Genomic DNA, 15,753 nt, shown 5'->3' on the forward strand with positions numbered 1-15,753 from the left:
AATTCAGATACCAAGGGAAAAATCACACTCCCGGAAAAAGAGAAATGTTGTAACTGCATATTCAAGCTGCATGAATGCAGGTATGGCAAAGATAATTGTAATATTTGTGTGATAGCATTCAAAATAAGTCAATGACCTAAATATGAAAGGGTTTAGGTATAGTTATGTATATGCATTCATATATAGAAATATTACATGTAATGCACAAATATAAATTCTAGCCCAAGCTACAATGCATAAACATTATTAGGGTTTTTCAGTTTAAAATGTGTTTTGATTAACATGTATTTATATATTAAGTATATTTCTACCAACTATGCTAGTCCATTTATCATGTAATATTCTTATATTAAATAAAGTTGCTTGCTTTATATATTGACAAACATAAGAATGTTCTTAGTAACGAAAATGTAAGCACAAACAATGGACACAAGATAGGTATTTAAAACTAACAGCAAAATAGTTAAAGATTTCAGAGAAATAAAAATGCTAATATTTTCTCCAAAACACTTTCCAAATGAACAATAATGCTTTAAGTGTAAGTCAATGTTGGTTTCAATTTTTGTCAAAACATGAAAATCTCAAATAATAACATTCCATGATAACTTTTAAAAGAAGCTAATTTTCTTTAAATATTTTGTTTTAATTAAATTTCTAAAAGAGAAAATTATTTTTATTTTCTCAGTCCATTAAGACCTATCTGTAGAAGAAAACATGATGCTAAACCTAAAATTGTTATAAACTTTATAAATTTTCATATTTATGATGCATATTAAAGATTAATATTAAAGATCTATAGTGACCACCTGCATAGACCACCAAGATGATGCCAAAAAAAATATATGTATCATTTCACTGCATTAGTTTTACTAGCAAAATATTCTGGACAGATTCCAGGAATTTCAAATAAATATCTTTTTTATAAATATTTTGATGTGTTATGATCTAGTCATAAAGAATATTTTACCGCCCAAAATTTAAAAGTAATATTGAATTCTATGAGATTATCCTTTCTAGAAGTGTAAACTTAGTGTATCCAAATACACACACACACACACACAAAGAGACATTTTGTCAGGAGACAAACACAGAAACACAGAGAGACATTTTGTCAGGAGATATTCTGTTTTTATTGTTAAAGTGAACTGAAAATGAACACATTAAGACGATTATTGCATTGTTATTTATGTAATTATGTGTCTTAAAAATACATAAACATTTCAGTTAGCCCTAATTTTACATATTTAACAATGTAAGTATTATCATTATTAATTTTTATAAGGTGAAACTATTTTAAAATATTAGCTAACATATTTCTATTCAAATTCTAAGACAGTGTTATTTAACTAAAAATATACAATGAAACTAGATAGCTAATTGGATTTACTTCACAATATTTAATTTGATTTTTCTATGTAGAAAAATATGTATAACAAAGTACAACATTAGAGAAATTAATTTTAGCCTTTTTATAGAGTACTTTTAGACATCTATTACCGTCTGTAGAAAACACAGATATATCATACATTCATATATATGTTTGTGTGTATATGTATGCTGTTTATGTATTTTTCACAGAGAAGAAAAACATTGTCATAATCTAGAATAAAGATGTGTGTGTATGTCTGTGTGTACATATGTGTGTGTTTGTGTGTGTGTGGGGGGGTGGTTTACAAAGAGATGGAGAAAAAAATTGGTACCTTACAGAAAAGTTAAAGGTAGGATATTCACGTGTCTGAAAGTTAATCTGAGGGTATTATGTTATATTAACATTATTAATGATTTATCTCTCTTTCTCTTAGTGTTTGGGGGTGTGTGTGTGCGCGCACTAACAAGAAAGTGGAGATTTGAGATGAAGGGAAAAGATAACTGTATGGAGACCTAAAATAAGGCACTTTGGTTAAAATTACTAAATTAAAACTTATATCTATTGGGGTTTACTTTCCCAAAATGTGAAATAATGAACCTATAAAACGGGCATTAGAATTACAATATATTTTGAAGATTTTCTATTGAAAACTTTCCCCATGTAAATGTTTTTATCAATACTGCCATATAGTACTATAAAATATTCTTAAGGCATGTATGAAAATATCATGAAATAAACCTAAAAGTTTCATCTTGTATCACAAAGATGAAAAGTGTTAGTAAAGACAAAGTTCCTTATCATTTGATTCAGCTGTAACTGTTTCAAACCTCCTACTGTAATGCTTTTTATGTATATCTATTTGTTGGTCTTCTAAATTTGTCCTTTTTTCAATATTCTGGGGCTGAAAAAAATAATATGACACTACCTGTCAAGAATTTAGCTACCTAAGAGTTAGTATTTTGGCCTTCTTTAAGACTATGCATTTAGTTATAGCCTCAGTAATTCCAGTGTTACAGCATTCAAGTGATGCTATTAAATGCTTTCCACAGAAAAGGACACCTTATTAGTAAGTGGGCATCATTTACTATGACCTGACTACTTAGATTTCTGAAGCATGAACACACACGCACATATTTGTATAAAAACCACCCTATTTAAACTATTTGCCCTCATGAGGGTAGCAATATTGTTGGTTGTCAAGAAGTTGACAAAAGGCAGTACAGAAAAAGTTGTATGTAATTTTCAAGTAGACATATTCATTTCCTAATTCCCAGACAATTAACAAGGATAAAACTATACCCTAAGATGCCTCCCTTCTAATGCTAAACTAATGATACAAGGGAATCAAAATACGTCAGGAGTGGGGGAGGGGAGATTGAGAGCCAAATACCTTTTTCTAGGCTCCACAAAGGGTTGAGGGCCTAATTATTTTTAAGTATAATCCAACCAACCTCTTCTCATGCTTAGCTGCACTGAGTGACACTATTTGTGATGCCCAGTGTGCTGAAACTGAGCAGGTTGCTGTCAGTTTAAAAATGACTATAATAAAAGTGACCATGAAGATGGATCTTGTGATTTTGCGTTTCTAATCAGTCATCTGTGAAGAACACTTTTGCTTTGATTCAGCAGACTGGTGACAGCCATGATTGATAGTGCACGAGGATGAAAAAAGGTTATTAACTGTCTTCCTATTAAGCTCAATGTATTACCCCTCTAGGTGCATCTCATACTTTAAGTTAAAATACTTACTCAGGTAAGGTCAAGAATGAACTCTATGGAGATGGCATCCATCCTGTTGAGAACGAGTGAGGCATCCTTGCATTGATTTTTTTACTGTAGCATTTAACCTGTGTTTAATTCTACTATCTTATTCATTAGCTAAAGGAGAGAAATTTCCTCCTTCTAACAGCATCCATATGGGAAGTACTAAAAGTGTAGAAAATAGCTTTAAATGTAAAGATTTGAATGTAGAGCTAACTAGCAACATGTGTGTGGCATATACATGAATCTATATTTAAACAGATGGTCATATACTGTACAACCTATGAAGGTATTTTAATGGTAGACACTAAAATCGATTTATAATTAAAAAATAAATATTTGTGTTGTAAATGCAAAAAATTGTTTCAATTTTCAATCATCCATAAATGACAAGTTCATGATAAAGAAAAACTTAAAAATTCAAAGGATTTCTTAAAATACCTAGGCATTTGTTTTGGTTTAAATTCTTTAATGTATTAACTTCATCTCATTTTAACTTTTTAAAATTAGAAATATTAACATAGAAATGAACACTTGAGTGACAGTATCCTTAAATAGCATACTATATACACACACATACACGAATAGTGTTATAGATCCTGAAGTACTGAAAGTTTTCCAGTAACTGAGGACATGCCATTAAAAGAAATCGTAAAATATTAAATGTCACCATATTTCCTGTGCTCATTTATTATTACAAAAGCCAAAGTATACTGAAATATTTTTGAACATTTTATTAAACTTATCTTTAAAAATATTTTAAATTTACAAATGTAGTTTCAGGAGATAACAAATTAAACATATGCATTTTAATTTTAAATTACAGTACTATGTTTCCTCATATGTTTTCCACTGTAAACGCTCAGCACATGTTAAATGTGATGTGAATTAGCCAAAAATATTTAAGGATATCAATACCTTAGCATTGAGGTAGCCATTTAAGCAATAACCAGATCTCAGCTCTACGTGCTTGGCGCTTCTTCATTGAGCAACTCTGCACAGTAGCGCAGAATAAGAAAACGTTACCAGTATGACATTAGAGTTTCAATGCAGGAAACATCGTATTATGTCCAAAAGTTTTTTCTAGGATATCACGACCTGTTTCTCTAGTGCCAGTAATTATGCCCATTTTGGGTCTGTAATAAATTATATTTTGAAAATATACTGTTTTAATATTGGGATCTATCAACAATGAAATACAGAGAAAGTAAGGAAATGAAGTTCAAGATTTCATCGAATTTTTCTTTATAGCCTCAGACATTGGCTCTGCATCCTACTCTGCTTAATATTGCAATTGCTGCTTTTAAAAGCCTTCCTAGTTCTCTAGCATTTTATGTATGCCAAGTATAATTTAAATACTTACACATTGAAAGCCTCTTCATAAAAATGTTAGATCAATATAAAAATTGTTTATTTAGTGAATCGTGTTTATGTGGAGTGGATTTAAGTGTAGATTTTATAATTCATACAAGATTTCCTCAATAAGACACATTACCTTTGTTATTAAATGAATTTTCCCTTCTGTCCTATACAACTTCAGCAGGCAAACTTGCATTCCAAAATTTAGAAATCATGATGAGATAAGTGACCTAGGGTGACGTTTGGTCAATGATAGCATTCTATATTCTTGTACAAATATTTGTCAAAGGTTTCACAATAAAATTGTAAGTTAAGAAATATGTTGTGTGTTTCTCAAAAATATTGTTTGCTTTTAAAATAAAAAAGAACAGTGCAATTCCAATCTATCTCATGGTAATTTACACAATACTCTGAAATGTTAGTGAAATGCCCATCTTCCTCCATCTGCCTAATTCAACATTTCTTAAGGAAAATGAGGAAATACACAGGCCAGGTAGGCCTTAGAGGAATACACACATTTCCTGGTGTCTTTCTTCCCTTTATGGAATCAAGATCTAGAACACACATTACACGCAACACACCTTTTATGAAAGAACAAGGCAAAGACGGTTTCAGGTAAAGTTTAGGTCATCTTCAAGGAAGTCAGTTACCATTACCATAGCTGAAATTAAAGTTGAGCAGACTCCAACAGTGACAGACAAGAAAATTTTAAAATGCAACATCTTCCTTTATCCTTTTGGAACTCCAGAGCAACATCTTCCTTTATCCTTTTGGAGCTCCAGAACGGAATGCTGCATTCATATTCAAACAAATAACAGAACTGGCAAACACACACACACACACACACAAACACACACACACACACCTTGTTTGTGTAAACTCCTTCCATTTAGCTTTGAGCCTATTGTGACTTGTTTTCATAGACTGCTGGGGCACAAGACATCTTCAGTTTACAATTCTAAGACTTGGATTCCTTTTAGTTTAAAACTCTTTTCTGCGGTTCCTGTTCCTCCAAGCCTATATGCATCTCTCCTTCTCCTCGTCCCCTTTCTCCTCTAGAACTTAATAGGGCACATAAGGTAGGGGTATGGACTGGGTGGTGCACATATGTGTAGCCAGAACGTGGAGATCAGCAGCTGCTGTCCACTCCCAGACTGTGTACCTGAGCGCAGTGGCCACTCTGCTCTTCCGCCCAGCCCACTCCTGCCTGCAGTGTTGCTGCTGTCACGCCAGCCGGTGATTTGATAGGCTTGTCGGGTTGCCATGGTGTTGACTTCTTGCCTCTGAGGAGCTGCCCAATGACTGGAGGTCTGGGATTAAAGCGGGAAGAGGCAGCGGCCACAGCGAATTTCAGCGGCAGCTGCAGCAGCTAGAAACAAGAAGCAAGAGTACGAGGTCTTTAGGCTGCGTCCCCCTCCCGCAGTCAGGGCTGACAGTGAGGGAAAGAGAAGAAAGGGTGGACGGTTTAAATGGTGATCACTCGAAGTCAGAAGATACAAGTGAGGGCTTTGAGACCCGCTCAGGAATAACTCACGAGCAATCAGCACGCGCTGAGAGGAAACGTCTTCCAGAATTCGTTATTATTCACATTAGACATTACTGGAGTGGGTGGTGGGACTGAGAGTAAAAAGGTGTTAAAAGGAACCTAAGTGGTTGATACATTTCCCCCCACACCCTACCGTTCATTTGGGCAACGAAATAATTTGACAGATGCAAAGGCGCTGTACGGTGAACTTTACATCGTGGAAACTAACTTAACTCTGAGAAGAGAAAATGCAATTAGACGGCAACCGAGTATAAGAAAATAGTTGCCTTGGACGGAGGCTGGTGGGGCGGGGGGAGCGGGGGCGGGGAAGTCAGAGAGTGCACGTGCAATGCACAACCCCAGACGGAAATTGTAAGCTAGGAAATGAAAGGGAAAGAAACCGCTTCTGTTATAAATTAGTAGGTAGGTGAAGGTTATGCAAAGAAGAAAAGGGAAAGTAAAGCTGTTAAAAGAATAGAATAAAACCCCTGGGAGTTCAACTCGAAATCCCCCTTTACTCCCCAATCCAAAGGGAGTAGTAGGAGGAGAAAAAAAGTGCATTCTGGTGTGATGAGAACTCTCTGGAATGTCTGGAGGAGAGGATAGAAGTGCGAGGATAAGAAGACCCGGGTGCTAAATAAATGGCAGGAGAGAGAAATGGGGGAGGGGCAGGGTAGGAAAGAAATAGTCCGCGATTCACCCAAGGGACTGGGAGATTCAGAGAGATTCCAGCAGAAGGAAAGGAACAGAAGTTCAGGCTCCCAGCGTAAGGAAAGGAGGAAACGACAGGAATCCCTAAGGAAAAAAAAGAGGAAAAAGGTGTGTGCTGCTGAGGCGGGGCGTGGGAAGACAACCACAGTCAATTGGAAAAAGCCCGAGTCAGGGAGCAATTGCTAGGACTTCGGACAGAGAGGGCAGAAGATTGTGTAGACAGGCGGTCAACCAGAGCAACGCGGGGCAGGACCCACGAGCGCGAAGCCAGGTGCCGCGCGGTCCGCGCCCCGGCTCCGGGCGACGCAGGGACTTTGCTGGCAATGAGAAGGGCTGCTCGACCAGCCTGCCGGAGTCACGATTCCCCGCGAGTCCCAAACACACGCCTCACTAACTACTTTACAGCCACTTCCATTGATTTTCTTTAACAAATAAACATAATACTCGTTACAGCCACACTTCCTCTTGCCGCCACAGCTAGGATGCCATAAGCTCTAATGGCTGCATTTCTCCGGACAGCAGTTTTCACATCTCCAAATAAATCGTTTTCCTTCACTTCAGGTTTGGAGAGTCTAGTCCTCGCCCCTCTCTATAATTTGGGAATCACCTTTAAGAATAGGTAGAAGACAAGTCCAGACACTAGTTTGTAAATCTGGTAGGGCTCACTCTTGTTTGCATATTAATTTTGCTTATAAGAAGTAACTCAATTTGGAAGGGAACCGCCGGCAAAGAAATCGACTCCTTTACATCTGCAGGGAAATCAACACTAGTTCGGCAGGCACACCTAAGCAACTGCCCTCGAGTTGTCTCTTAAAATATTCCTTTAAAAATAAAGTATTTATTTTAAAGTAGCCCCCCTTCAAACACCCGTTTCTGCTGAGGTTCTTCCATACATGTCAAAGGGTTGTTGAATTATTCATTATTGTAATTACTATCATCATTGTCATTATCCCTTTCCATGTGGAAATAATTTTATTATCGTAATTTGATATCTGAAGAATTTCCTGTTAGTCGTTTGATAATCATTTTTTTCTGCTGAAAAGAAAAGTTTTGTTTATAAATGAGATAGAGAAAATATTTTAAATGCTTTGATGTTTGCTATAGATTTCCGTTTATCTAATCGATCGGAATGCCAATAAAATCGATTAAAGGTTTAGTGTTTTACAAACAACCATTTTGTGCTTTTTGATTTTACATTCAGAATGATTTTAATAAAGCTAATGCTTTCCTTTAACATTCTCCCTTTAAAAAAGAAACCTAAATCTTCATCGTTTTTCCTTTTATTATTAGAAATTGCCACTTAAATTTCTCCTAATAGGAAAATAAACAAAAAATACAAGCAATGGCTGAAATGGTTTAAATTTCATTCTCTTATTGCTCAAGGTATTTAAATAAAGCCCTTTAAAATCTTGGTGAGTTATATGTGATCATTCAGTGATTGCGGAATATTAAATTAAACTTAGATAAATCCGCATTGAAGGAGGCAGCACCCAATCCTGAATTTATTTCCCATTTTCTCTAACAGCATCACTGCGCTCCTCTTTGCAATGACAATGTGCCAAATCTGGGCATTTTGAAAACATTTTCCATATGCTTTAACAGGGGACAGATAGACAAAGAAGAAAAGGAGATGATCTTTTTGCTCTGAGGTATACTTTCTTTAACCATTTTCTCTTAGACTTTAACTGATAATCATTTTAAAGCAAAAGTTTGAAAATCATTTAATGCATTTTTTTTTTTTTTTTTTTTTTTTTTGCTTTCACCTTCTTTTTCTATCTTGTCATTTATTTCTGAATTGGTGTTTTGGTTATAATTTAATGTAAAGCTACCATTCCTGTATCTTGGCAAACCACATTTTCTTTCAAAATCTTTGATTCATTTAGTTTCTGCTAGCTGTCTTTTGTAATTAAAGGTAGAAATAATTATACATTTTGTAACTTAGATCAGATGGGCTGTTTTGTTTGCTGTAGGATTTAATAGTGCTCTTGTGTCTAATATTTAGGGACATTGCATATAGTGGTGGTGGCTTTTCTTCAGCTGTAAATATCTGCACATTTGTCTCAGAAATGTGGGTGTTTGGATGAATGCAATGTCGTTTTAAAATAATTTTATTTGGTGGCCAGAGTTTAGTATATTGTCTATACAGCATTTCATTGACTAGATATAGATGCTTTTAGGTCTAAAATATCACTTTATCTTCTGCTCAATGAAATTAGTTATTCTGTCTGTGTGTGCGTGTCTGTCTGTATCTACTCTCTCTCTATTTGTCTAACCTTTCCCATTTGGATCATGTCTTGGAGTTCTTCCCCAAACAGAATGTAACATTTTCTTTGGATACTCTTGCTGGAAATATCTCCATATATATTTGAGGAGGGTGTGATTTTGATCTTCGTTTTTGGTGGTGTGAACATGTATGTGTGTTGGGGAGAGGAATGTGATAAGGGGTCCTCATTAATTTGCATAAGTGCTGTGGAAGTGCTTATGAAGTTAGTGAACTGCTATTGTTTGGGGAGAGTCCTGTCTGATTTGTTTATAAACACTGGGCTGGTTGCCTAGAGGGAAAAGAGGTCACAGCACTGTCTGAGCTCTGACCTCTGAAAGGCCAGAGGGCATCTGACTTTTCTCTTTCTTCTCCCTTTCCCTCCTCTCCTCCCTTAATTCTTCCTTCCTCAAACCCTCTAGCCCCTCCCTCTTTCCCCCTTCCTTTCTTTACCTGTGTCTAACTCTACATCATGACTCCCTTGCCCCCTGAAAGGTCAGAATCCCCAAGGAAAAAAAAAAAAAAAAAAGAAAAAAGCTAAAACATTTACTCCAAAGTAAAACCAAAAATGGACTTTAGTCCAGGAACAGAGAAATACACATGGATATAGAGGTGCAGAGACAGAGACCCGGGAACAAAAGGGGGACATTTCTATGCTTTTTAAGAAAAAGAAGAAGACCATAAAGGAGATGAGAGTGTAGCTGGAGGAGGGGAGGGATTCAGGGAGGAATTTAACTGCCCACAAATACTACACACGTATATACACACTCAAAATGCCTTTCCCTTTTGAATTTGATTTCCACTAGCTCACTCCCTCCATCAAAGACAGTGTCCATTCTCAATGTTAGGTCATATTTTAAATCCCCCCTTTTTTGTTAGTTCTTTAAAAATATATATCTTGTTCTGTATAGAAAGCTTTGGCTCCCTCATCACACACAGAGCCACACAGACACATACACCCCACTATTTCTTGAATTATTTCACTGTAAATATAATGTGTTTATGACACCTTCCCAAACAAGCCCTGCACCTTTCCATTCATTGTCAACTTCACATCCCTCCCTTACACAAATACTCCCCAGCCCTGTCACTCTCCTCGCCCCCCTACACACACAGTGACAAATATTGGTATCTGACTTAAGTGTGTTTTGGAAAGGGATTGCTAACTTAAACAAAAATGTTAGTTAACACACTGCCTTTGTTAAATAGCCCCCGGGTGGAGAAGACCCAACAAAAAGAGAAAAGGGGGAGAGGGGCTGAGAATCTTAAAGTGTCTGTGGTGATATAATGAGTTCCTGACGCTGAAATCTTGTAATACCTCGTTTCAAACTGAGCTCATCTATAGACCCCGGAAGCGCGGTCAAAAGACTGGAAACCTTTTTCCCCTTGGGCTGGAGTTGTTCTTGAGCTGGAGGGACACTGGGGACAGGGAGGTGGGATATTTATTAGTGAATTGGTGAGGACAGGGTGGGAGAAAGACAGAACAAACAGCTGAAAACTCATTAGACCGATTGTGAAGAGTGTCCTCGGAGTGGATTTGGGAAATAAAATACGCCGAAGAAAAAGTCTAGAAGTGGAAATTACCTTTTGTCTCAATGTTAATTACTCCTTGCCTGCAACACTCAACACCTAACCACCTGGTAGTCCTTTTTGGTTCTCCCCTAACTCGGTGCTCAATGTCAGGGTCCGAGTGCTCTGCAGTGGATGTGGCTGGGCTGAGGTTGCCCTGTAAAGTGTTGAAGAGGATCTAGGGAAAGTTCTCGGAGCGGCAGGGAAACCTCTGCTCCTTTCACTTTGAAATAAAAAGTGGCCCAACGTTCCGTGAGGGCGGCGGCGGGTTCGCGCAGAGTTTAGGGACAGTGGAATGGGGGTGGGGCAGGGAGTGGGAGTCAGGGTCAAAGGCGTCCGCAGAGACCCGAGAGGAGCAGCTGGGTTTCCTGGCGCTGGGAGCCCAGAAGTAGGGCGCAAGCGGCCGCGGCACAGCGGCGCAGCCAGGTCCAGCAGCTCGGATCGCGCTCGCGCCCCATAGCGGCCCGCGGGCTGGGCTCGGGCTCGCCCGCCTCCTCGTGCCCCTGCCAGCGGCGCGGAGCTCCGCGCTCCGCGCCCCAGGGCCCACCCCACGCAGTCCCGCCGCCGCTTCAGCCCAACAGCCCTCCTCACGCTGGCGCGCTCCGAGGCCAAGCCCTGGAGGAAACTCTTGACTCTGAGCTAGAACCTCTCTGCCCCTTCCCTCAGCCCATTAACCCCCGACCCTCACCTCCAGCCTCTCTTCTTAGGGAAAACGGAAAGAAAACGAGAAAGAAATGGTAAACAACAACAACAACAACACACACACACACACGTTAGGAGGAGAATTCTCGCCAGCAAAAGAAGGGGTTGATAAAATGGGCACCCCTTACAAATCCTCTTTTGTTTCCTTACTTAGAAATCAATAACCGCCCCCACCTCCAGACACACACACACACACACACACACACACACACACACACACACACGGATACACACAGTTGTATTTTCCAAGAAAAGACGGGGGGGAGGTGTAGAGGAGAAGTAGCCACCAATTTTTTTTAATGGTTTTCCTGATTTGACGTTTGCTGTCTTGACATTAATGACATTAATATTATTGATGTCTCAGGGAGAAAAAGGCAAAAGAAATAAAGAACTTGAAAAAGAAATGATGATCATTTCCCTATTCTTCCAGGCCAGAAATAGACCTCTTTCTTCACCTGAGCCTGAAACAGACTTATTGTTCTCAGGTGTTTCCTTCATCATATGCATTTACCCGTCTGAAGTCGCAGGAAATGGTTTTTCCATCAGTGAGCTTGTACATGGAGCCCTCTCCCGCAAAGGGCTTGATCTTTTCTGATTTGAACCTGAAAGTTTCCCTGCCTTCATTTCCCCTCAGTCTCTTTAAAAGCTCCCACTCCCCTTCCCCATGCACGCACCTCAAGTAGTTTTTTTTTAAAGCCAGAAATTTTACTCTCTGGGGTGTTTCTCAGTAAACAGTAACGCTACATAAACACCTTTTTCACTTACAAGTTGCAGAGAATTTAAATGTTACCCTTGTGTGCATGTATGTTTCTTAAGGCATATGGATAAACTCCACTGAGGTGCAATCAGATACTGCTAGCAAATTGGTGATACAATTGCTGTGTAAAGGTGGGGCTGTAAACAAAGTAACTTTAAAATGTTAGAAAGCTTTCCACTTTCAACAAATTTCTTCCCAAAGAAGTTTAAAATCGAATAAAGTCTTTGGAGAGACAGATGATTTTCTTTCTGTTAACATTTAGTAGCCTTGGTTTCTAAAACACTAGTACCTGCACTGACTCCGGATCCCTAAGGTGGTGATTTGCTTTTTTCTCTTAATAAAGACCATATCTAGGGTTTTTTTTTCTCCACTCCATGCCTCTGGACTTTCATTGTAACTTTAGCCAGCTGCTGAAGGCAACCAGCTTTCCTGATCTGGGCCTAGGTCTGCTTTTTTGAGGACTGTGCTTTTATCCTCCCAGGTGTTTTGTTTGGTTTTTAATCCATTTGCATCAGTCCTAGGATTTTCCAAATGTTCCCTGATAACGCAAGGTTTTTGGCCTGGAAAGATGCATTTTTTGCAGTCTCTGTAGTTCCAAATACTTGTGCGATAAACCTTTCTGTTGGTATTTGGTAGATTTGGTGCTTAAGGCCTAAGACAAGGTTTTGAAGCAGATCCTGGCGATCCAGAACTTCAAAGGCCTGTCAACTCAAAGGCAGCTGAAACATCACCTGTCCAGGAAGCTGGACATTGCAAGTATTTCCTGTTTTTAGTTCATTTGATTTGTTGTTCTTACTTTCTCTTTAGAATTCCTATTTTTGAAATATTACATAGATGGTGTCTACCTGTGACCTGTAGTATAGTAGTGCGAAGTGCATCAAGATGCTGAGTAGCAATGCATATATATATGTGTATGTGTATATATATGTATATATATATATATTCCATATATATGTATATATATATTCCACATATATGTGTGTATATATATTCCATATATATGTGTATATGTATATATTCCATATATATGTGTATATATGTATATATTCCATATATATGTGTATATATAGTATATATTCCATATATATGTGTATATATATGTATATATTCCATATATATATTCCAAACTCAGTAGGGGATATTTAAAAGTATGTCTATTCCTAGTTTTAGTTAATTATCTTTTAATGAAAGTGTCACTCATATTCACATCTGTAATATTGGAAAGAGATAATTAGATTTTCAAATGAGAATCAGCCACCTTAAATTTTGCACCAGAAAATACCAAGTATATTTCATTCTAATGAGATCTGTAGTGGGGTTTTAAAATTCATCATAATGTGCTTCAAGAAAGATAACTCAACAGACTCAAAAGATGAAAGGTTTTTCTTTTCTAAGTCTTCTTAAAGTTATTACATTGAACTTATGCAATTCTGATAAAATATTCAAGAATATTACATAAAGGCTAGAACTGTACCCCACCCCCCCCATCATTCTTGCAACCGTCACTTATTCTCATTTGGAAGTTTTCTTTGACTAATCGCTTCCATCTCCCATACCCTGGGTTTTCTCTCCTGCGTATACAAGTAAAGGATACGTGTTCAAATAGAGTGCCTAAGGATCCAGAGTGCAATTCCTCCTTTGAAATAGGCTGGGTTGAGCGGTGTTTGCACACAGCCAGGCACTCTTTATTTACATATATCTGCATATTTGCTCAGGCCCCCGCATTTCGCCATTAAAGTGCGTTCATGTGCACAGCAGAATAAACTAGGCAGAGAAAAGCTCTTCATCACCCTAACTCATATTTCTGCTTAAAGCTCCCTAGTAAACAAATCTCTGGTCCGATAATAATTACTTTGCCTCATTAAAATAAAAAAAAAATCTCAAATGGTTAAAGGACCATGCTTTGGCGGTATCTATGTTTTATTTCCTTCCCCTTCTTGCTCTGTGTGTGTCTGTGTTTGTGTGTAAGAGCGTGTGTGTGTCTAATGAAGTTTGGGAGTCGCGCGGAGGGGCGCGTGGGGTGCGAGCCCCGGAGGTCCCCATCCCCTGTCCTCTCCGCGGTCGCCGCATCCGGGGCTCCAGCCGCAGCGCTGGGAGCTTTGGAAGCCGTGAGGCTCCGGAGCTGCTCTGAGTCCGGGCTGCGCGTCATTTGCAGTCTGGGGAATGTTGATCACCTCACTAATTACACCTCTCTCTCCCCCCTCTCCCTCTCCCTCTCCCTCGCTCTCCTCTCTCATTCCCAGAGTGCATATCGGGAATAGACACACAAAGACATGCGCACTCAACTTAATCAGCCATTTTTTTAAACAGGGCTAAAACGATAATAATTAGCAGAATAAAGACATATCGGATTTTCATTTCCTTTCCTCCTTTTCCCAACCCCTTCACAACCAAACAGCGAGACCGCGGTCGGCACATGCTTTAACTCCTCCCGGACCCCCGAGGACCGCTCCATGCCCCCCACTTTCTGCTCCAGCGTTTTTATTTTCACCCAATAAAGTTCGAGGATTATTTTTTATTTTTTTATTTTTTAATGAACCCTCTCGTTTCACTTGGATGTGATCAGCTGTAAGTAAAATAAAAGCAAAACAAAAAAGAGGCGAAGACCGAGTAGGAACTGCAGGGGAAATGGAAAGTAAGTTTTTTCTTTAACTTTTATTGAGTAGTTTGTGTTAAATTTAGGTCGAGTATCGATTATCTTTCCAGCCTGATCTTGCACAATCTTTGATATTTCGCTCCCTCTCTCTCCCTCTCCCTCTCCGCCTCTCTTCCTCTCTGCCCCTAGCTCGCTCGCTCCTGCTCGCTCTCGCACACATCCCCTCATCCCGACCATATCTTCCGCTCTGCCCCCCTTTTCTATCTCTTTCCCCCTTTTTTTTTTTTTTGGCTCAAGGTTTTGCTCCGCTGAGGGAGGGAGGGGGCACTGAGGGACCTGATTTTCCACTTTCTTTAGGGGGGCTGCGTTTTTCGGGATTTAACTTTTGGATTAAGTGGCGGAGGATCTTCTACGTTTGCTCGGGCAGTTTTCTCTCCTTTTCCCTGTCTTTTCGGGTTTTGCCTTCCCCGCGAGCCGGGGGAATTCTAGAGGCTGGGGGAAGCTGTCAGCTCCGCAGCGGCGCGGGCACTGCCAGGTGTCCCCGCTCTCCCCGCGCCCCTGCGCCCCGATCGGGATGACTGGTCCTCCGCACTCATCCTCTGAAAGTTTGGACGTTGGTCAGTGGGGCTGGGAGCCCCTCTCTCCCTGCTCTTTCCCTGCTTTACCCTCCACCCTCCACCCCACCTTATTCAGCCTCGTTTTTCTTCCTCCTTTTACCACCCGCCCCTCTTCCCCTTCTCAAGTTCCCCGAAGGTCGCTTAGTGTGCGGGGCTGGCGGAGGCCCGGGGGTTCGTGAGCTCTGGGGAGGGGATTCCAAGAGGCTGGGGTGAACGCTGGGGCTGGGGCTGCAGGTAGACACCCGCCCACCGGAGCGGGCGCGGCGGGCACTGGCGAGGGCTGCTCTCGGCGGCGCGGGCGCGGGCGCCGCGGAGGGAAGGCAGGTCCGTTAGGAAGCGGGATCGCCCGGCCTCTGGGCCAGGGACCCGGGAGGCGGCGGCTGCTTGCTCCGGACGGAACACCGCCGGTTGTGCGTTAGACCAGCGGATAGACGCCCGCGGCTTGGGGTCAAGAATCTTTTCCTTTCTTTTTAGCAAAGGGCAAGGGGTGTGTGTGTGTGTGTGTGTGTGTGTGTGTGTGTGTGTGT

General features: G+C 39.9%; 1 protein-coding gene across 2 annotated transcripts in view; it reads left to right on the top strand.

Moving 5' to 3' along the window:
* The first annotated feature begins 14,276 nt into the window (after positions 1-14,276).
* Positions 14,277-15,753, top strand: part of ZFHX4 (zinc finger homeobox 4) — a 188,506-nt gene continuing 187,029 nt past the window's right edge. For both annotated transcript variants that reach the window (XM_055286566.2, XM_055286567.2), the window contains exon 1: positions 14,277-14,648. The gene's annotated coding sequence lies outside the window, so the exon portion shown is untranslated. The remainder of the gene's footprint in view (positions 14,649-15,753) is intronic.

Source organism: Symphalangus syndactylus, chromosome 7 (genome assembly GCF_028878055.3).
Source record: "Symphalangus syndactylus isolate Jambi chromosome 7, NHGRI_mSymSyn1-v2.1_pri, whole genome shotgun sequence".
Classification (NCBI taxonomy): domain Eukaryota; kingdom Metazoa; phylum Chordata; class Mammalia; order Primates; family Hylobatidae; genus Symphalangus; species Symphalangus syndactylus.